The 23,389-nt window shown below is 41.6% G+C and overlaps 1 protein-coding gene across 1 annotated transcript in view; it reads right to left on the bottom strand.

Moving 5' to 3' along the window:
• LOC131120346 (runt-related transcription factor 2-like) overlaps positions 1-23,058 on the bottom strand; it is a 119,319-nt gene extending 96,261 nt beyond the window's left edge. The window contains exons 1-2 of the mRNA XM_078794573.1: positions 23,005-23,058; positions 21,440-21,488 (exon numbers count right to left, since the gene is read on the bottom strand). The gene's annotated coding sequence lies outside the window, so the exon portion shown is untranslated. The remainder of the gene's footprint in view (positions 1-21,439; positions 21,489-23,004) is intronic.
• Positions 23,059-23,389: the final 331 nt, after the last annotated feature.

Here is a 23,389-nt window from a genome sequence, read left to right as displayed (position 1 = left end):
ATTAAGCTGTGGCACTATCGCTCCTGTACCTGGTCATAATAAAAGGCTGATCCAAAATGTGCATTTTTACTGTATTGGTTGGATTTTTGCTGTTGCCTTTTTATTGTAGCCATTCTAAAGGCACACCATAACAGCACCAGTAATTAAGCTGTGGCACTATCGCTCCTTTACCTGGTCATCATAAAGGGCCGCTCCAAAATGTGCATTTTTACTGTATTGGTTGGATTTTTGTTGTTGCCTTTTTATTGTCGCCATTCTAAAAGGCACACCATAACAGCACCAGTAATTAAGCTGTGGCACTATCGCTCCTTTACCTGGTCATAATAAAAGGCTGCTCCAAAATGTGCATTTTTACTGTATTGGTTGGATTTTTGTTGTTGCCTTTTTATTGTCGCCATTCTAAAAGGCACACCATAACAGCACCAGTAATTAAGCTGTGGCACTATCGCTCCTTTACCTGGTCATAATAAAAGGCTGCTCCAAAATGTGCATTTTTACTGTATTGGTTGGGTTTTTGTTGTTGCCTTTTAATTGTCGCCATTCTAAAAGGCACACCATAACAGCACCGGTAATTAAGCTGTGGCACTATCGCTCCTGTACCTGGTCATAATAAAAGGCTGTTCCAAAATGTGCATTTTTACTGTATTGGTTGGATTTTTGTTGTTGCCTTTTATTGTAGCCATTTGTTGTGGACTACACGGAACAATGACTACCATCTCTGAAGGTGCATCTGCAATTAGCCAATTTATTTGACTCTAAGTTCAATTTACCAAAGTGCTTACAGTTTCTTATTGTTTCCCTGCTTATGGGGCATGGGGGGCATCTGGGCATGCCCGGACTCAAGGGGGTGAGGGTGCCGTGGGTTGTGATTTTGGGTGAATGAAGCTACCAATAGCAGTAATACAGTAATACAGTTGGCTATGCTGTGCTTGTGTTTGTGTCATTTGGCCCCCCCCATGTGATTCTGAGAATTTAATCTCGAATTTACTTTTAATCTTGTGTTCCCCAAAAATGTAAGAAGATGTAGCAAGAAGGTAATCAACCCCCGCCCTTCCCCAAGTGCAAACATGTTTGATAGTTGCCGTTTACAGCAGCTGGAAGCGTCACCAAACACGGCTGACGGCTTTTCGAGCGTGCATGTACGCACGCACGTCGGACTCCATTTGGAAGTGATCTCCCGGTGCGGTGTGGAAGCTCAAAGCTCTCGGCCACATCAAGAGAAGCCATCCGTCCTTAGGAGACGCAACAACCCCCCCTCCCCCCCTTTCTCGGGCGTAATAACAGAGCCATCAAATAGCCATATTTATAATCTCCGAGCGGGCCAATTTTAAAGTGGTCAGCTCCAGAGGTAAAGGAATTGTTGAGAGCAATTTGTGGTTTTCATTCTTAAAGCGGCACCATCCCAGTGGCAAACCAAATAAAGTCTGTTTCCCTTTTTTTTTTTCCATTTGTCAATAGCAAAGCTGGCTTGAGTTACGTCTTTGGCGCTCCGCTGATAGCACTCTGGGATGATTTATTTCAATTGGGCTCGGCAAAAATGACATTATTATAATTCAGCTCCGTGTTTGTGCGGCAGCAAAATTAGAGCATTTATCAATTTCCAAAGCGCCGTCATTCAATAGCGGCCGGGACAATGATGCTATTGGCGGTTAGCCATTTAAGAAGGAAGATCACATGTCGTCGACTTTAAGGCAAACTATCACAAAATTTTTGAGGACGCATACAGGAGTTGACTGGAAGCAAAGGAACTTTTTTTTTGTACAAGGTTCCACTGCACTAGAGAGAGGAAGTACTTTTCCGTAAGTTGGATTCGGTGATTGGCACACAGCGAGGGAACACGGCGTCCCGGCCTGTCACTCGCCGATCACCTGACGCCGACGGAAAAGGTGACTGTTATCAGCACATCATAATAGCACCAGTAATTATGCTGTGGAACTTGTGGCATATTGCTCCTTTACCTGGTCATAATAAAAGGCAGCTCCAAATTTTGAATTTTTACGTATTGGTTGGATTTTCGTTGTTGCCTTTTATTGTAGCCATTCCAAGGCACACTATAATAGCACCAGTAATCATGCAGTGGCACGTCTCTCCTTTACCTGGTCACAATAAAAGGCACGATTTTTCTGTATTGGTTGGATTTTTGTTGTTGCCTTTTGTTGTAGCCATTCTAAGGCACACTGTAATAGCACCAGTAATTATGCGCCGTAGCACTTCTCTCCTTTACCTGGTCACAATAAAAGGCCAGTCTAAAAAGGTGCAGGTTTTTTGTATTGGTTGGATTTTTGTTGTTGCCTTTTATTGCAGCCATTCTAAGGCATACCATAATAGCACCAGTAATTATATAGTGGCATGTCTCTCCTTTATCCGGTAACAATAAAAGGCCACTCTGCATTGGTTGGATTTTGTTGTAGCCATTCTAAAAGGCACACCATAATAGCACCAGTAATTATGATGTGGCACTTGTGGTACTTCTCTCCTTTACCTGGTCACAATAAAAGGCCAGTCTAAAAGGTGCAGGTTTTTTGTATTGGTTGGATTTTTGTTGTTGCCTTTTATTGCTGCCATTCTAAGGTATACCATAATAGCACAAGTAATTATATAGTGGCACGTCTCTCCTTTATCCGGTAACAATAAAAGGCCACTCTGCATTGGTTGGATTTTGTTGTCGCCATTCTAAAAAGGCACACCATAATTGCACCAGTAATTATGATGTGGCATTTGTGGTACTTCTCTCCTTTACCTGGTCACAATAAAAGGCCAGTCTAATAGGTGCAGGTTTTTTGTATTGGTTGGATTTTTTGTTGCCTTTTATTGCAGCCATTCTAAGGCATACCATAATAGCACAAGTAATTATATAGTGGCACGTCTCTCCTTTATCCGGTAACAATAAAAGGCCACTCTGCATTGGTTGGATTTTGTTGTAGCCATTCTAAAAGGCACACCATAATAGCACCAGTAATTATGATGTGGCACTCGTGGCACATCTTAATAAAATAACAGAATAAAAGGACACTCTAAAAAGTGCAGTTTTACTGTAGTATTGGTTGGATTTTTGTGACTCCTTTTATTGTAGCCATTGTAAAGCATGCCATGATAGTATCAGCAATTATGCTGTGGCACATCTCTCCTTTACCTGGTCAGAATAAAAGGCCAATCAAAATGTGCAGTTTTACTGTATTGGTTGGATTTTTGTTGACTCCTCAAAATGATTTTTGAGGACGCATACAGGAGTTGACTGGAAGCAAAGGAACTTTAGTGGAAGATATTTTTTTTTGTACGAGGTTCCACTGTACTAGAGAGAGGAAGTACTTTTCCGTAAGTTGGATTCGGTGATTGGCACACAGCGAGGGAACACGGCGTCCCGGCCTGTCACTCACCGATCACCTGACGCCGACGGAAAAGGCAACGGTTATCAGCACACTCTGCTTTCGCTATACGTTGAGATCATGTGACTCTCAAGGGTGGATGAAGTATGATGAATGTAGTAAGGCGGGATCGGCCGGGAAGGATGATGAAGGACTTGCTATAGGATTCAAACGTGTGCACCATTTGTTACATCACGTCGCTTTGAGAGGAACGTTGTGTGATGAGAGCATCCATTTACTGGCAGATGTTGTCGTGGGCGGCGGCTCTCTCAACAGGGATCAGATTATTCCCAATCACTAATTATCATTATCATTAAAATGATGATTCCCAATCCGACACTTAAGTCTTATTATGTGTGCTCTATCAAATTCATTTCTGTGTATCCCTTCAACTATTTTTGTGTACCAACTTTAAAACCTCAACCAAGGAAGTTATGTCATTTTTACAATGAGCACAATTATGCAAAGTGGGCTAAACCAATTTCCATATAAGGCTTCTGTTTTTCAATATTTTTCCCAGCTGTCATCATATTTAAAACATTTCATTTATTTCAAGTATTTTATACAAATCTGTTAGTGAGCATATCTCTGTTGTCAATATAAACCACCCACCTCATAGTTATGGCATACAGACACTTATTGTGTGACTGGGTGGCATTTGTGCCACTTCTTTTCGTGGACACAATAAAAGGCCACTCTGTATTGGTTGGGTTTTTGTCATTGCCTTTTATTGTAGCCATTCTAATCATAATAGCACCAGTAATTATGCTGTGGAACTTGTGGCATGTTGCTCCTTTACCTGGTCATAATAAAAGGCCGCTCCAAAATTTAAATTTTTACGTATTGGTTGGATTTTTGTTGTTGCCTTTTATTGTAGCCATTCCAAGGCACACTATAATATCAGTAATCATGCAGTGGCACGTCTCTCCTTTACCTGGTCACAATAAAAGGCAACATTTTCCTGTACTGGTTGGATTTTTTATTGTTGCCTTTTGTTGTAACCATTCTAAGGCACACTGTAATGGCACAGTAATTATGTGCTGTGGCACTTGTGGTACTTCTCTCCTTTGCCTGGTCACAATAAAAGGCCAGTCTAAAAGGTGCAGGGTTTTTGTATCGGTTGGATTTTTGTTGTTGCCTTTTATTGCAGCCATTCTAAGGCATACCATAATAGCACCAGTAATTATGTAGTGGCATGTCTCTCCTTTATCCGGTAACAATAAACTGCCACTCTGCATTGGTTGGATTTTGTTGTAGCCATTCTAAAGGCACACCATAACAGCACCAGTAATTATGATGTAGCACTTGCGGCACTTCGCTCCTTTACCTGGTCAGAATAAAAGGCCACTCTAAAAGGTGCAGTTTTTCTGTATTGGTTGGATTTTTGTTGACTCTTTTATTGTAGCCATTCTAAGGCATAACATAATAGCACCAGCAATTATGCCGTGGCATGTCACTCCTTTTACCTGGTCACAATAAAGAGGCATTCTAAAAGGTGCAGTTTTACTGTATTGGTTGGATTTTTGTGACTCCTTTTATTGTAGCCATTCTAAGGCATGTCATATAGTATCAGCAATTATGCTGTGGCATGTTTCTCCTTTACCTGGTCAGAATAAAAAGCCAATCAAAAATGTGCAGTTTTACTGTATTGGTTGGATTTTTGTTGACTCCTTTTATTGTAGCCATTCTAAGGCATAACATAATAGTATCAGCAATTATGCTGTGGCACGTCTCTCCTTTGCCTGGTCACAATAAAACGCCAATCAAAAATTTGCAGTTTTACTGTATTGGTTGGATTTTTGTTGACTTCTTTTATCGCAGCCATTCTAAGGCATACCATAATAGCACCAACAATTAATTATACTGTGGCACTCGTGGCACTTCTGTCCTTTACCAACAGAGTTGAATCTTCAGGAGAGAGCGATGTCTATGAGGCTTCTAACGTAGACTTAAAATATTCAGACATCTGGTCGTATCCCGACTCCACCAAAACTCAAACCAGATGCATTTGACCTGAAGGCCAATCATCCAAGTATATAATTTGATCTTCTCTCTATCTGTAAATGGAAAAACGGCGGAATATTTCAATATCAATGTCGCTGTTTATTGATGCCGACCGCTTTGTTATTAACCTGTGGCCCCCTTTCATCTCGCTGTCCTTTCTTTTGGCTCCGTGTGCCCCCGAGGGGTTGTGCTCACGCATGCCGCCCTCCTAATCAGCCACTGTGATATGCAAATGAGCATTGTTCACACACATGCGGTGGTTGGACAGAATACATCAGGGGGCAGCTGTTGGATTTCAGGCATGGAAGCCCAGCTCGAGTACGGCGTAGGACTTGTGTCCTAACAGGGGGCGCTCTCGAGACGTAGAAACTTGGCCCGATTCCACCAAGGAAAACTCCAACAACTTCCTGTCAAACATCTGTGAATTACAAAAGGATCACCGGCGTTCCGTGTTGCCTCAACACTGGCTGTGTGTTTGTGCGACCTCTTGCAGGAAGCTGACCACGTCTGCGTGCGTATATCACCGAGAGGAGGATGTTATCAACACGACGGCGATGATAGACGAACGGCGTCCCACAGGGACGGACTGAGCCCCTGTACACCGGGCTCTTTAAAATGTATATAAAACTCCTGGATCAGTTTTCAACCTCTGGCTCGGTCCATAAATCAGCCAGAGAGCGAGGCCTGGACATGGACAAGTATCCGACGGGCTCCCGGCGACTCGGCCTGTCCGTCATCCTGCCACTCCTTAGGCAGGCGTCTTAATTAATGTAACCATTGAATGCTGCATTTCGTAACAAACACAGAGCAGCTCTTTCTTGGATTTCCTGGTCTTGTTATTTTTGGTAGCCCAGAAGGATACGGCCAGTAGAAGTTGCAATATTAATAAGTGAAGCCCTATTAAAATGCAAAAAAAACCAAATACGCATACAAGCAAGCTCAAACGGGCTCGGAATGTTTGGAATAGGGATTTCGGGCTTGATGTGTTTTCCCAGCGTTGACATCAAATTATTAATAATAATAATAATAATAATAATAATAATAATAATTATTATTATTATTATTATTATTATTGTATTATTGTATTATTATTATTTTATTATTATTGTTATATTATTATTAATAATAATATTATTATTTTATTATTATTAAAATAATAGTATTTGGCCTTGTATTATTATTAATAATAAAAGGACAATTATTAAATATTATTATTTATTATATATTATTATAATAATATATATAATATAATAATATAAATAAATATAAAATAAGGGATTTCGGGCTTGATGTGTTTTCCCAGCGTTGACATCAAATTATTATTATTATTGTATTATTTCATTATTATCGTATTATTAATTAATAATATTATTTTATTATTAGTGTTATATTGTTATTAATAATATTATTATTTTATTATTAAAATAATAGTAATTTCCTTTTATTATTAATAATAATAAAAGGCCAATTATTAAATTTTATTATTATTTATATATTATAATATTATATATTATATAACATAATAATATAAATAAATAGAAAATAATATAATTATTATTAATATATAATATAATAGTTATATTATATATATTAAAATAATATATAATATAATATAATCATAAATAAATATAAAATATAATAATAACAATATAATATATATTATTATAATATATTATTATTATTCCGTCACCTCGTTTCATCATGGCCGACAAGCGTTTAGCATATGTGCTGTAAAGATGTGTCATTTTCCCAAAGATCCCCTCCCGCTGGCGTGCAGAGCCGCCTTTAAAGAGTTAAGATCATTTTCAAGGAGGAGAAGTGAAGCGCTGACTTTCTCCGAGCGAGTGATGACATGGATGTCTTTTTCTTTTTCCACCACCGACTGCTCAACCTCAGAGGGGAGTTTTTCCCCCGCGAGAGGGGAGCTTCATCAGTCTGACAGGCGCAGGTACAAGTTAATGTCTCTCCATTAGCAAGTCTCTGCCGTGCTCAATGCCATCTCCTTAGACGCCATAAATCTCATTCATTGGAGATCCCGGCCAAGCTGATTTATGCTTACAACGTCTTGCAGACTTTTCATCCTTTATCCTCCTTTATTGCCTCCACCTTTCCATGTACTTTTTCACTCCGCTCCCCGGGTGTCTGGACTCTGACTTAGCGCTGAAGCGAGCCAAGAAACACACACAATGGCAGGGCTTATAAGATCACCTCGGAGGGGGGTCTAATTGGACGTAGCATCCTTTACGGCACAGCGAGAGCAACAAGGATTCTGAAGGGATTGGGTAAAGGTTTTGAAAACATATCGAAAAGTTAACAAACAAGAAGACGTCAGTGAAGCCTGCAGAGATATCACACTCACTCCATCAAGTATTTTGACCAGATCAACCCGGACCCTGTCTGAGGAAGTGAGCGTGCAGATTTACGGGGCCGGATCATTCCCCTGAATGTTCCAGTGCTTTTGATGGCGTTGTAACTGCAAGTACTTGATGCACTTTCCAGATCATTTGAGAGGAAAGCGTGGAGCGGAGGAAACGCACCACAACCTGGTGAGGATTGGGAGGTTCGAATCTCCAAATGAGAGTTAGCTGCTGAAAGCATAACCCTCTCCCAACACCAATTAAGACAACGTACCGCCATAGTTTTTCATACAGTTCAAAACCCTAAAGATGCTTCTGAGGTGTTTGTCACTAAGAATTAGTCTTTTGGTTTTGCGTTCAAAATAGTGGACAATTTGTTTGAGATCCATTACATTTTTGGAAAATTGCGGACAGGAGACAGGAGCTAAGGGACAATGACTTTTGGTTACATTTTTTTCCATAAGGGACAGGGATGTTTTGTGATAAAAATAGGTTACAAACACATTGACACAGCATAAAGCGCCATATTGTAGGATAACCAAGACATGTACGCAAACCAAGGCAAAATACGCTAAACAAGGTTTTCAGGTCTGTTCGTGTCCTTATTCATCAGGCGATGGAGACAGCGGCTACACTGCGGCCTTTGTGGTACCAAGTTGCCAATCTGACTTTGCTATGGTTGGGTATCCGTTTACATCAGGTGTCTCAAACACGCGGCCCATGGGCCAAATGTGGCCCGCAGGACACTAGTTTGAGGCCCCCGCCTTGATATGAAAGTTTAATGTTAGTGCGGCCCACGCAAGTTTGATATGGATGCTGTATGGTATCATGTACCCAGAAAAAAATATTACGTTTGATTAATGTTCATGTTAAAGGTTAAATAACTTAATAGTTATCCTCCCTATCCATGTGGAAGTGGTAAGTTTTTGGCTATTTAAGTTTAAAGGAAATAACTTGAAGGCTACCGTTTAGGTCGCTAGCTCTCTAGTTTGCGAGTTAGCATGTGTCTCAAGACCCTGCAGTTGCGCAATATGTTGTAAATAAAAAGAGTATAAATGTGACTATAGTCGTGTTTTGTCATGTCTACAGGGCTCTAATAATGCTTTGTTCATTTTAATCTGAAAAAAATAATTTGTCTACCCACCAACTATATGTGGTTTCTTAAGTTTTTATTATTTGCCGTTTTATTATTATTATTATATTTATTTTGGTGACTGGAGAAGCACTAGGAATATTCTAGAACACTCGGAGTGTTCACACTTGTGCGCTGTTCTCTGATTGGTTGTTTCACGGGCACGATACCAGAGCAGCGTGCTCTGAGTGGACAGCTACGGGGGCTGATACTGGACATGGTTAAACGCTATATTTTATCAGTATCACTGCCCTGGGCTTTGACACAGTATCATTTGGGCCTTTTCCCGTATCATTCATGGGCGCTTTCTAGGGTACAGGGCCAATTAATACTGTAGTATGTGATAATATAGATTATCAGTAGTATTTAAAAGAACGTCAAAGGTAACAGGCAAGTTTTGATTTCTATTCCTACAAAACGACATCCCTTAAGATGCATCAATTTTGGAGCGTTGAAAAGCCGTGACACATTTCTCAGTGGTAAGCGACACAGTCTCCTGTTAATGATCGATGCTCCTTACGGTGTGTCCAACGATAATCTACACCATTTGTATCTTGGCCCACTCAAGGTAGTAGTCGTAGTAGTATAAAAGTGATTTACATCGCCTAATACAAGCCCAAGTTGTGTCTATTTTTGATACCTGTTGATCTATTTGCGGGACCCGGCGGGGAAACACGATCACACGCGATGTAAATCATCGTCACGGCTTCTTGACTGAATATGCATATGTAAAATATATTAAAAGGAGCATTGGAGAGCAAGAAGCTAAATGATACTTATAGTTGGACACAATATGGCCGACACTGATATATTGTGCATGTGTTGGCTAATATTATTGCTAGATTCTGGCCTGCTGGAGGGGATGGAGAACATAAAATACAGACACCAAACAAAGCTCGGAGTGCTTGAGACATGATGTTATCGTATCCTCTGACTCCACTGTTGACACGCTCAGCACCGTCTGCGCTGTGGCGTCACAGCCGTTAAAATGGAGACATGGCAAAAGTTAATAAACAATGACTTTCTCCTTTTCATGACTGCATCACGTCTCTCTTTGGCAGCCGCCACTCTACTGGTGCTTATCATATCACGCTGCTGTCCAACATTGGCTTCATTTCCATCAAAAGACGTGCCGTATCGGCCCTGATATCAGGACATCGGAGAATATTTCCCCTCCAAAATCAGTTCACATCTCCAAATTCTCACAACGGTCAGGTTTTAACTTTCAGTCACCCACTGAGAGTCAAATGGAACGAGTCGTTCAACAAGTGCATCGATGTCCACACTCCCTGGTGTAAAAAAAAAACAAACGTTTTTTCTCCGACTTTAATTCCACGCTAGCTTTGGATTGAAAGCTCAGTGGTGAAGATTTACCACAGTGTGCACAATTTAGACCAGGGGTCTAAAACTCAATTTACCTGGGGGCCACTGGAGCTAGGGTCTGGGCAAGGCTGGGCCGCATCAGGTTTTCCAAAAAAACCCCCCCAAAAAACGCATTTATTAAAAACAAAAAAATAAAAAAAAAAACTTTGCTTTGGTTCCAATTTTCTACAATAAAAGCTCTGATAAAACATTCCACTGTTCTCAAATATCTTAAGTTTTATTTTTCTGCACAAAATAAGATGAAAAATAAATAAACAAATCAAGAATAAAGAAAATCAATCAATCAGTAATAAATAAATATAATAATAATAAAACAGTAAATAATAAAAACTTAAGAAACCACATATAGTTGGTGGGTAGACAAATTTTTTTCAGATTAGCCCTGTAAACATGACAAAACACGACTATAATCACATTTATACTCTCTTTATTTACAACATATTGCGCAACTGCAGGGTCTTGAGACACATGCTAACTCGCAAACTAGAGAGCTAGCGACCTAAACGGTAGCCTTCAAGTTATTTCCTTTAAACTTAAATATCCAAAAACTTACCACTTCCACACGGACAGGGAGGATAACTATTAACAGTTATTTAACCTTTAACATGAACATTAATCAAACGTAATAATTTTTTCTGGGTACATGATACCATACAGCATCCATATCAAACTTGCGCGGGCCGCACTAACATTAAACTTACATATCAAGGCAGGGGCCTCAAACTAGTGTCCTGTGGGCCACATTTGGCCCGCGGGCCGTGTGTTTGAGACCCCTGATTTAGACGATCTTAGCAAACCTCATTATGAGACAAGGGAATGTCTTTATGACTAACAGCCTGGCTGGTCTGTAATGCCTAAAACAGCAGCGGTACCCACTCTGGTGAGTGGAACAGATGTGTACAATGTGCGGCTGGTGTATTAGCGTCTGTCCCACTGACGATGAAGGCCTACTGAAGCTGCGGGACATCATATGTTGACCCATGGGACATGGCTTCACACCACCGAGCCACAAAGAAAACACACTGTGGTATCTCCTCATCGTTCTGACTACCATCAACAGTCGCACGGCTACGAATCCCCGCGGACCGTAGCAGCGTCGCCGCATACTCTCACCCTACTAGCATACTCAGAGGAGAAGGTGTAGAGGCGGTTACATATCACGTAGTTTATCATATACAAAATTCCAGAGTAGGCCTGTCGCCCTTGGAGACCAGGGCACGGCTGAGACCTGAAGGTCTTTAAAGATGTTTACATCTACGCTAACGCCAACGAGGCGATGGAGACAGCGGCTACACTGCGGCCTTTGTGGTACCAAGTTGCCAACTTTGCTATGGTTGGGTATCGTTTACATATTAGTCCATACTGTTGCTATATAAATAGGAAACATACATTTTATCCAAAAACTATTTTAATACTTTCATTCATTCATTCATTTTCACCGCTTTTCCTCACGAGGGTCGCGGGGGTTGCTGGAGCCTATCCCAGCTGTCTTTGGGCGAGAGGCGGGGTACACCCTGGACTGGTGGCCAGCCAATCACAGGGCACATATAGACAAACAACCATTCACACTCACATTCATACCTATGGACAATTTGGAGTCACCAATTAACCTAGCATGTTTTTGGAATGTGGGAGGAAACCGGAGTAAGTCATAAATTCACCAATAAATTGATATTTGATTCATCATTCTGGCGACGTGCTGTGTTGTATTGTTGGTGCTCGGAATTCTGGGCTTTGTGAATGCACCTTGCTCTCTGTTGGTGGATAATTAGTGTTGGAATTGAGCGCCGCCGTGTGTTAACGTTGGCAATAAAGTCAGATTCTGTGGGAACGTTGCATTACTTATAACACGGTACTTGCTCAATAGCACAGTCAAATACTTTATTGCTAGATTTATTGCGTCGGCATTCATTTAGCACCCGAATGAAGCACCGATAGCTACTTTTTTCCCCAGTCTGGTTAACAGTTTAGGTTCGGCACTGCTACCATGATGTACCAGTTTTGGTACACAACTTCATGGCAGTGCTTCTGGTGGGGCGAGTCCCCCCCGGGGGGCACTGAGGTGTTGGGGTGGGGGGCAGGACGGTGAGCCGACTACACTCAAGGTGTGTTTTAATTCATGCAACTCATACAGCGGTTTACTTACTAAATCATAAACCTTATGTTAGTTACCTTGAAATATCAAACATAATATGTTGGTTCATTCATGTTATAACGGTGTACCCCACCTCTCGCGCAAAGACAGCTGGGATAGGCTCCAGCATACCTGCTATCCTAGTGAGGAAAGCGGCATAGAAAATGCATTTTATATTCTGGGTCAAAAATTTGCATTTTGCATAACATTAGGATAAAATGTGACATGAGCAGCAATAAATAGATAAATTATCATCCTACGTATCTTTTATTCCAATCTGATGTTGGCATCCTTTTCTTTGAATCCATTTCATTTGAAAAAAAATATTTTTTTTGTCCAGTCAGGATGGCTGTGGTTTGATTCTGCATATTCATATCATAAAAATATGATTTTAAACATGACAAGGCTTTATTTTACCGTCTAAGGTTTCATATGAATTTTATCGCACCAACAGGACAAGTTTATTCAGACCTTATTTGGACACAAAAAAAAACGCTTTGAATCCTTAGAATGACTACTCGGAGTGTTGCTGTTGTTCTGGGCTGGTGTTTGGGAAAAGAAAGCGCTGTGTCATCATGGGTAAGGTAATACAGCGATGGCGGCTGGGGGCTATAAAGTAGGAACATGGCGAGTTCCCAGGCTGGAGGCCTCAACGTGTCTTTTCTTGGACACGTGTCCCGCCGTGTAAGAAGTGGGGAAGATAGCGAGCACAAGGAAAAGTCAGACTTCCCCTGCATCACCCCCTCCGAAGACCCGCTGCCAGCCCCACATAAACACAGGGAACCTGTGGAAAGTTTCACGGCTCCCCTGGGTGGGGTCTGCCTTATTGCTGCACTCATTTTATTTAAGTCTTTGCTCTCGTCTTGTTTTAAGAAAATTCAAATGTTCGAGTGAAGTCTACATGTGACTGTCGCTTGTTTTTTAACAAGTTTTTTAAAAATGGCCACCTCCAAATTTTTTGTGACATAATATTTGATATCAGGCCAACAGAAAATGGAAGATTGATGCTGTCATTTGCATAAGCTTGTTAAAAGTCACCCATTGGCAAGGAGGCCTCACATGGTCCGGTTCTAGACCATCAGAGCAAGACCGCCATCTGCAGGAAAGCATTGGTACAACAACACTTTCTTCTTCAGGAGGAAGTCATCACACGTCACATGTCACGCTCCTCAGGTGAGTGCCGCCCTGTATTATCCCGTGACTGTGGGAGAGGTTGCGCGGGTGTCGTGTTTGTTTAGTCAGCAGCGGGGACACCCGCCCAGGGCCACCCACCTACAGGTGCCAAAGCTCCAGTTGTTAGCGAGCCGCAGTCATCCACCCTCCCCCTCTCCGGAGCAGTTTCACTTCACCCTGCATGACTGGCTGATCTCACAGTAAGCGTGGAAGTGGTCACGTTACCCAGCAGAAAATTGGAGATTTACCAAAAAAAGTTGCGGGTTCCTTGAAGTTGATCAGTGAGCCACTCCTGATTTGTCTTTTTATTATCACTCCTCTGTCTGGGTAAAGGTTGGCCTTTTGGATTCTGTCACAGAACCTGACCCTGATTACCTTGCAAAGGTGGATTAATCACAATATTTACCCATCATGTGAGGGAGCCACCCCCAGCAACTTCAAGTTGGGATTTAGTTTCTCCAGAGATTTACCCTCCAGAGGGTTTTTGGTTGAACTATGAATCATGCAAAGCTCCGTTCCAGAAATGGTAATGGTTTTATTTCATTTGAACATGCATCAGATTACAATTGAATGCATCCCATAATCAGTTCACAGTTCCACATGTCCAAAAGGAGTAGGAAGAAGCAAAGCTTATTAAATCCTACCCCTCCATCTGGTACTTTTACAATCGGTAACTGTTACATTTGTTCACTTCCTGCTTTCGGAATATAGTTCAAGTTATTTTTCATTTTATTTTACTTTTTTTATTTTAATTGAAAAAATTTTAACATTTTAAATTAATTTAAAATTCAGTAAAGAGTAACTTACATTTGTTCACTTCCTGCTTTCCTAATATAATTTGTTATTTTTCATTTTATTTTACTTTTGTAAATTTAAATTTAATTGAAAAAGTTTAAATTAATTTAAAATTCTGTAATCAGTAACTGTTACATTTGTTCACTTCCTGCTTTCCTAATAAAATTTATTTTACTTTTTTAAATTGAATTTAAATGTTTTTAATTAATTTAAAATTCAGTAATCAGTAACTGTTACATTTGTTCACTTCCTGCTTTCCTAATTTAAGTTATTTTTCCATTTTATTTTACTTTTTTAAATTTAAAAGTTTTAAATTAATTTAAAATTCAGTAATCAGTAACCGTTACATTTGTTCACTTCCTGCTTTCCTAATGTAGTTTAGAAAAGAATAAAAGCGAATGCAATGAGCATAATAATGGCCGACTATGTTTGTCCACAAAAAATGGCGCTGGAGTCGTGTTTGTATTATTTAGCAGGATCTTGACGCGCCAAACAAAACAAAAACAAAAAAAGTCCTGAAAAGCACCCAAGACACACACTGGTGCCTTGCCCAATCCTGAACTCGCAGAGTGCGCAGTCCAACATTTCACGGCAATAACGCCGCAATTACACGGCAAGGGGAGAATGTTATAAAACGTGCTCGGCCCGTGCCCCAGGAAGTGGCCTAAGCTCCTCTAACCACTAGAAAGAAACACGCTTGGCTGCTGGAATACCATTAAGAGCTGGCTGCTGGAACGGCAAAGCCTCATTTGCTAGCCTTGCTTATCTAAATAGCATCTGAAAACTGCGGCTCGTGCTGATTACGCAGCGTTCAACCAGAGCAACGGTTGTGTGCCGTTTATTAACCATGCTAATATGTTATCCAAGTTTAGCGACTATTATCCATTGTATACAGGTGGTCTTGGGTGTACGGCGGTCCGGGTTTTAGAGTTTCTGAGTTACGTACAAGATCCTATCCATCCAGCCATCTTTTTTCACTTATCCAAGGTCGGGTCGCAGGCTAAGACGAGAAGCCCGAGCTTCCGTCTGCTTGGCTGCTTTATCCAGCTCCTCTCCAATGAATCCAAACCAGCTGACAGAGTCTTTCCAAACGGTTCTGGGTCTTCCCTTAAGGCAGGGGTCTCAAACTCGTGGCCCGTGGGCCGCAATGCGCCATATTCTAGGATAACCAAGACATGTACGCAAACCAAGGCAAAACACGCTAAACAAGGTTTTCAGGTCTGTTCTTGTCCTTATTCATCAGGCGATGGGGACAGCGGCTACACTGCGGCCTTTGTGGTACCAAGTGGCCAATCTGACTTTGCTATGGTTGGGTATCGTTTACATTAGGGGTCTCAAACACGCCCACCTTGATACCAAAGTTGAATGTTGAAATGACAGCTTAAAGCTGTGTGCACACCGGACACAATTAACATGATTATGCCCCGCCCATACCGTTACCCCGCCCTGTTTTGCTTTGGATTAGCAATGAAGCTAAAGGCTTATGACGCTGGGTACAAATAAATGCAGGAAATGATTTGGAATAAAAGGGAAAATACACGTCAAGATAAAGCATCTCATCAAACATGTTGTTAAAGTTACCACGCTGCTCCCAGGTGGAACTGAGTACGATGCTAACTTGCTAATTGGGTCAAATTATTAAGTTTCATTAATGTTCATGTTAAAGGTTAAATAACTTAATACTGTACATTTGAATCTGAAAAAAATAATTTTTCTACCAACTGTATGTGGTTTCTTACGTTTTTCTTATTTGCTGTTATTTTACTTATTCATTACTGATTGATTTATTGTCTTTATTCTTACTTTGTTTATTCATTTATTTTTTATCTTATTTTGTGTATAGAAAAATAAAAATTAAGATATTTGAGAACAGTGGAATGTTTTATCAGATATTTTGGTGTGGAAAACCGGAACCAAAGTACTGAAAAAGTGTAGGGTATGGCAGAAGCAAAAGCATTGAAGATAGTTTTTTTATTGATTTTTTTTCCAGTTTTTAATAATTTAAAAAAAAAATTTTTTTTTTTTTTGAAAACCTGAAGCGGCCCGGTTTCACCCAGAACCTAGCTCCGGTGGCCCCCAGGTAAATTGAGTTTGAGACCCCTGCCTTAAGGTCTTGTACCAGTCGGATGTGCCCTGAGCACCTCCCCAGGGCGGCATCCTAACCGCCACCTCATCTGTCTCTATTCTAAATTCACTGATAACTTCTCCGAAAGCAAAGCAGTCCAAAGACCCGGGAAGTGGGGCGAAGAAATAGAAAAGTAAACCTTTACAGTTTAAACAAACCCAACAACAAAAAGTCAAAGTCGAAACGTTGCAGCTTATCTGCTTTAGTCATCAGGTGGGAACACAAGAGTCAAATTTGACAGTGTTGTCAAAAAGGGTTTCAAACATGTAAGAGGATACAGGATCTTACAGAGAGCAGCAGACTGATGCTGCTGGCCAGGGTTCTGCTAGATCAGCTCTCCGTTCCGCATAAAGCATCGGATAAAGCACCTTGGCCTCTTGACAGGTCCATGTTCTCCGTTCTGGTGCTCTGTTGTGACGCGTTTACAACAGCGTTAGCTGACCTCTAGTTCTGGGCCCACCAGAAGAGGAGAACTCCAGAAGAACGGGGTGCATGATGGCACGAGGCCAGGCCAAACATTTTAACTTTCATAGACAAAAACAAAACTCTTGCCTTTCCTCTCCTTCGTTTCGCACAGTTGCTAAATATTTTTTTCTCCCCAAAACAAGCGTCAAGACGACGGCCGACTCTTTGGCTCTTACGATTTTTTTGTGCTGGTCTTGCAAAAAGGCCCCCCCTCCGTTTTTCTGCCCCCGGTGCTGATTATTTTGCTTTGTGCCTTGTCTTTCCTCCTAAATGTGTTATTCATCCTGTCCTGCAAGTCTCCAGACACGCTTTGGAGCTGAAGATCAAATAAACAGCCGTGTTTTGGCCCCATGTCGCTGTAGGCCTTGACTGCATCTACCTGCAACAATAAACCTACGCTGGTTTATACTCATCCCGAGACGTCACAGGAACACGAACACAACACAAACTGGACGCCGTGTGTGCGTGGATGGGGCACGGCGGCGGCGTTGGTGAACGCAAGCAGACCGTGGTGGAGCGGAGGCTGCTGGCAGGTAGCGTGGACTCCGTCTGGCACGGTCAACGTTTACCTTGGAGTCGCACCAACCATCTGCATGCTATAAGGACTAAATTGCCAGCTCCGTGTTTGAGACAAAGCGGTCCACATAGACCAGCGTCGTGTTTGTGGGACTGCATGCATGAGGCTGCGCGAGATCGATGTAAACACAAACTGAAACATAAAAGCAGGACTGACAGCTCAGGCATTTCTCGGTTTCCGACTATGGAGAATTAGGCGGATCCGAGAACCCGTTACATCTGTCAAACAAGTGTAGACTAAAACGGTTTAGTTCTAATCTAACCTGGGACCGCCCGTGATCGGGATTTAGTCTATGAAGATTTTAATGCTGCGTAGTTGGGAGAATTTGGTCTTTGATGGAAAATCCACTTCATAGCGGCCCACGTGAGGTGACATGGAACCAAAGCTGTAGATCAGGACTATAACTGGGGGCCCGTGGCCCATGAATGACTTCAAATTGGTTCTGCAAGAACAGTTCTCAACTTTGAGACTTAAACATTTTTGTACTTGGTTCTTTAAAAATTAGCGCATGGAAACGTGATGCTTGTTTTAATGTCTGACTATTCATTTATCGATTTCAATAACTTACTCATCGGATGGCCTTTAATGCTAACTGATCAAAGAGTCTAAGAGATAATACTAAATAAAAAGGCCAGTCAAAGTTGGGTTTTTGAATGTCCCAGTTTCGTACAGTTTGGTTTTGCACAAAAAACTGAATTTTTTCTCAGTAAGCACCAAATAGAAGACCTCGGTCCGGATCCCTTTACAGACCTGTGATCAATAAAAGTGATTGGGACGTATGTTAACATAATCGTGCTCGCAGATCGACTGCTACAGGAGTTTACTGTAGTCAAAATGAGCCAATGAAATAGTTCACTTGCCGAGTGGTTGAGAACCATGGCTTGCTCAAATGTAAGAAAAGTCAATAGAGAAAAGCGAAGGGATGGACCGATATATGTTCATTCTTCCAGAATCCGGTGCCAAACCACCGTGTCTCATAGGCTCTGAAACTGGAGCTCTGCTCAAAAGTACAAATGTGATGCGACAACCTGACAAAACACACACATTGGAGGGGAAGTATCCACCCAAGAGTCGTGGCATATTCATTTATAGCACAGCAACGAGTGGATCGCCAAGGAGTGGCTGGATGTCGGAGCAAAACAAAACATTTCGCACTGACGGGAGACATGCGAAGGAAGGGTTGCTTCTTACTCAAAAGGTAAACAAAAAATTAATTGTGTGACAAATCGAGGTAAAGAAATGTTAAACTTTAAAGAGGAACCGCCCATCATTCCCTTTTCTGTGTGATTTCGCTTCAAAGACTGCGTGCTGGAAGACACAGCCATCCCGACGAGAGCAAAGATCGTTAAGTGTTGTCGCCACTGTTGTTGACTAGCATAACTGTATCAACGCGCCTCAAAAAGACGTTTCAATAGTGTTGTAAATCATCCAAATACAGCAAGATACTCTAAGTATTACGTGTTATCGTCAGTGTACGTGTTAATGCAGGACCACAGCATGGATACCAAACCATTGATACTAGCTAACACGACACCTCGCTAATCGCTAGTCTCAGCGTCATTCACAGACGGAAGAGTGAGCACCTAGCTCTCCATTTCGCTACAAAGACTGCGTGCTGGAAGACACAGCCATCCCGACGAGAGCAAAGATCGTTAAGTGTTGTCGCCATTGTTGTTGACTAGCATAACTGTATCAACGCGCCTCAAAAAGACGTTTCAATAGTGTTGTAAATCATCCAAATACAGCAAGATACTGTAAGTATTACGTGTTATCGTCAATGTACGTGTTAATGCATGACCACAGCATGGATACCAAACCATTGATACTAGCCAACACGACACCTCGCTAATCGCTAGTCTCAGTGTCATTCACAGACAAAAGAGTGGACACCTAGCTCTCGATTTCGCTACAAAGACTCAAGATGCTCGTCTTGTGCTGGAAGACACAGCCATCCCGACGACAGCAAAGATCGTTAAGTGTTGTCGCCACTGTTGTTGACTAGCATAACTTTATCAATGCGCCTCAAAAAGACGTTTTGTGTTATAAATCATCCAAATACAGCAAGATACTGTAAGTATTACGAGTTATCGTCAGTGTACGTGTTAATGCAGGACCACAGCATGGATACCAAACCATTGATACTAGCCAACACGACACCTCGCTAATCGCTAGTCTCAGCGTCATTCACAGACAGAAGAGTGGACATCTCGCTATCGATTTCGCTACAAAGACTCAAGATGCTCGTCTTGTGCTGGAAGACACAGCCATCCAGACGAGAGCAAAGATCGTTAAGTGTTGTTGACTAGCATAACTGTATCAATGAGCCTCGAAAAGAGGTTTCAATAGTGTTGTAAATCCTTGAAATACAACAAGATACTGTAAGTATTACGTGTTATCGTCAGTGTACGTGTTAATCCAGGACCACAGCATGGATACCAAACCATGCAACGTTGTTAGAGGTTTTGAACCTGATCTTTCTGGCAAAGTGACTCCTCATCCCCAAAGATAAAAATAAAGATAAACGGTTCTTTCGCATTTCATAGCTGCACTTTGTACAAGTTCGTTCCTGGAGTTCTAGCATCTGACGGAACGGAGGGGGCCTTTTGACCTTTTAAGATCAAACCCATTTTGTGTTGTGTAGTACTTCTCTTCCTTTGTACTTAAACCACATCTTTTCCTTCGCTTTGGCATCCCTTTCAACGTCTTTTTTATCCTTTTGCAGCGCGTGTGTGTTGGCGTACTTTGTACTTTATAATTAAGGTTAAAATGGAAGGACTCACGCACACTTTCATGTTACATAGGCAACGTGAATCACTAGACACTAAGCGATCCCACAGATAAAAGCTTGTTATGGATGAAATTAAGAATAAGAATAGATTCTTGCTGGGTTGCATGCTCACTGAACGTGTCATTGATTAAAAGTGTACACCGAGAAAGGACAAGGCGGCATTGTGACACAACATCATCCAGTCCAAAAGTGCAATCCAGGCGCTTTCACATTGACTGAATTAGGTTTCGATGGGCTCAAGGGTCGGGCCCACACACAAATACGGTGGTTTAGGCAGCTTTTAAATGTTCATGAATAATAATATTCCCAGCGTCTGGAGGCGCGCAACGCTAGTAATTCAGCTGACAAGAAAATGAAAAGCTTTCATTGCCCCCAGACGTCATATAGGGGAAGCAAAGTTTAACAACTGGGACAATCGCAGCTTGAATGTCATTTGGCCAAGTCTAACTCCCCCCCGTCCCGCATCAGCTTCAGACCCTCGATTGCTTTTCCAGAAGGATGTGGGACTGGCTAGTGAGGCAGCTGTTTTAAATAAAGCGACAATTTTTAATGGGGTTTCAAACCTCAGCGTCATTGCACCGTGCCAACTTCTCGGCGATGACATGTGTCCGATCTCCACGTCTTAAATCGAACAGGACACGGAGGAAACATCTTGGGCTCTTGGCTGGGCCGAGCGAGAGGAAGTGCTTTGTATGCTAGCGCTACATCCCGGCTATTATTGTGCACCATTTAGGACTTCAAGCGTGTTGCCGCATGGCGTCTTCTCCGTCCATTTTAACCCGCTCTTTTATTGGTGCCGACAGCTCAAGTGACAAGAAGCCAGAAGGCGAGATTAACAGGAATCACAATTACTGTCTTCTTTGCTGAAATTCTCAGGAGAAGCCAATTTTGTAGCAATTTTAGCTAGCCAATGGCGACTAAGTAATCGTAATGAGCACCTTTATGTTTTCACACCCAGCCTAGTGCCCCTCTGTGGTTTCATACCCTGACAGTTTGATCGCCCTAATCATTTCAGGAGAACCCTGGAAGACTATTTGTGGACGTTTCCATACACGACGACCATGTTGCCAAGAGGGGTGCCGCTAATTTGATTTGTCTGTTAAAGGCGGTAAAGGCGCCCGATTCTACATTCCAAACTTACCTCTCCATGGCTGCTTGGTCCAGATACTCCCAGAGAACCCCGAGGTGGTCTGCGGAAAAACACAATTCCTCAATATTTCAATGGTCATGTGCTGCTTCATTAAATAGCATTCATTAATGAACGTATTACAATTACAATAATCACCACAGTTTAGTTTTAATTAGGTTTCCTGCTCATTAATCTTAAGCAGGTGTGTTCAACAGCATTTTGACCCAAGGCATATTTTTATATGCTTTAACAGCTCTGTAATAATATAAGCAACATTAATCAACATTAGCAGTACATTTGAGCCAATTGGGGAACGTGGAAATAAACATAAGAGAAGCAGCACTGCCCTCTTGTGGTGATATCCGGAAAGGACTAATGTACTGTGGTCCCCAACCTTTTTGGACCCACACGAACATATAGTGATGTAATATTCTAACATTTGTAAATCAAAAAAAGCATAATTGATCCCCTTTAAACACATTATTGCTTTTGATATGGTGTACTTACCTTTGTATGCCGTATTTTTTCATTGCATTCATGAAAAAAAGGTCTCAAAATAATGTTGACAATATCATTGATGTTTTGTTTATTTGTAGGTCAATTAGTGACTGTGACACGCCCTACCTGCTTGCCTTGTCTGTTTGTTGTTTTTTTAAATCAACAATGTCACAAATCTCTGCGTCAATAATCACAGCGTTGAGTTCAACTGGCATTTACAAAATAAAACTCAAGGCTGCGATGATTGACGCCGAGGGCTGCTGCAGTGAAACTCGACGCTCCTCTGGCGCCATCTTGTGGCGAGTGTGGTCATCAACATTCTTTAAGTCGTTTTTTAACTCCAAAGTCTCCAAAATGGATGAGAAAATGTCGCATCAATTTCGAGTTTCACCAGAATGTGGCACTTATACAAGTTTTCTTAGGTGGGAGGGCGGTAATTTAGAAGAAGAACCACAAGAATACCAAATGTTTATCTCCTGGGTGCCGCCGCCTCCTCACCCGGATGTGCTAACTTTGGAAAGCTAGCCGCTAGCTTCTGCCTTTAAGTGTTCCGATGTTCAAGAGGCCAAAGAACTAATTGTTGAGGGCGGTCTAAGATTACAAAGGTTTCATCAAACAATACGGAAATTTCCTCAAAGAGCAGAATCAACACATCCTTTAAAACTGAATCTACAGGTAACATCAGGAGGACATGTACGACATTTACTGCAGTTGAAGAATGTTGATGACCACACTCGCCACAAGGTGGCGCCAAAAGAGCGTAGAATTTCACTGTAGCAGCCCTCGACGTCAATAATCACTGCGTGGAGTTCCACTTGAACACTTTTTATTTTGCAAGCGCCGTGAAACTAAAACATAGCAAAACAATTAATAAAAAATAGTAGCCCTTTATTACAAAAACAACTCGCCACATACCTCTCTTCGCCTACCAAGGGTGCAAGTATGACGCTGTTGACCAATAACCTTGAATGGCCACACTCGGCTTCAAACTTCCTGCAGTCCCTGATGCAAACACGCTCACATAAATATCACATTTGTCAAACAGTCTTCTTGATTTCATTATTAGGAGGTTAACTTACAGATTTCAAGTGGACTGTCAGCACAACGACCTGCTCGATGCTCGCTGACACATGTGGCAAACCGGCGTGTGACGTCACAACTATACCCGGATTTATTTTTTTAAACGGACTCACCAAATGGAAACAAATTGCCTACACCGGCCACTTACAGTGTAATAATTAATAATAATAATAATAATTAAATCTCTTACCAACTCCTGAGAAAGTTGGATTGTTCTCCGACATCTGAGCTTCAAGCAACGCAATCATTGGTCTAGATTCGTGTAGTCCCGCCCACAGACTTTGATGGGTGGTTGTGACAAGATTAATTCATTAAGTTACACACACATCCGTGAAATAGGTTGGTTGAAATTGGTTTGAAATTGGTTTGAACAGCTACTAGGTG

Source organism: Doryrhamphus excisus, linkage group LG11, assembly GCF_037039965.1.
Source record: "Doryrhamphus excisus strain RoL-2023G ecotype Guam linkage group LG11, RoL_Dexc_Guam_v1.1, whole genome shotgun sequence".
In the NCBI taxonomy this organism is placed as follows: Eukaryota; Metazoa; Chordata; class Actinopteri; order Syngnathiformes; family Syngnathidae; genus Doryrhamphus; species Doryrhamphus excisus.
Note: the sequence above shows the minus strand (reverse complement) of the source record. Positions and strands in the feature narration are given on the sequence as shown.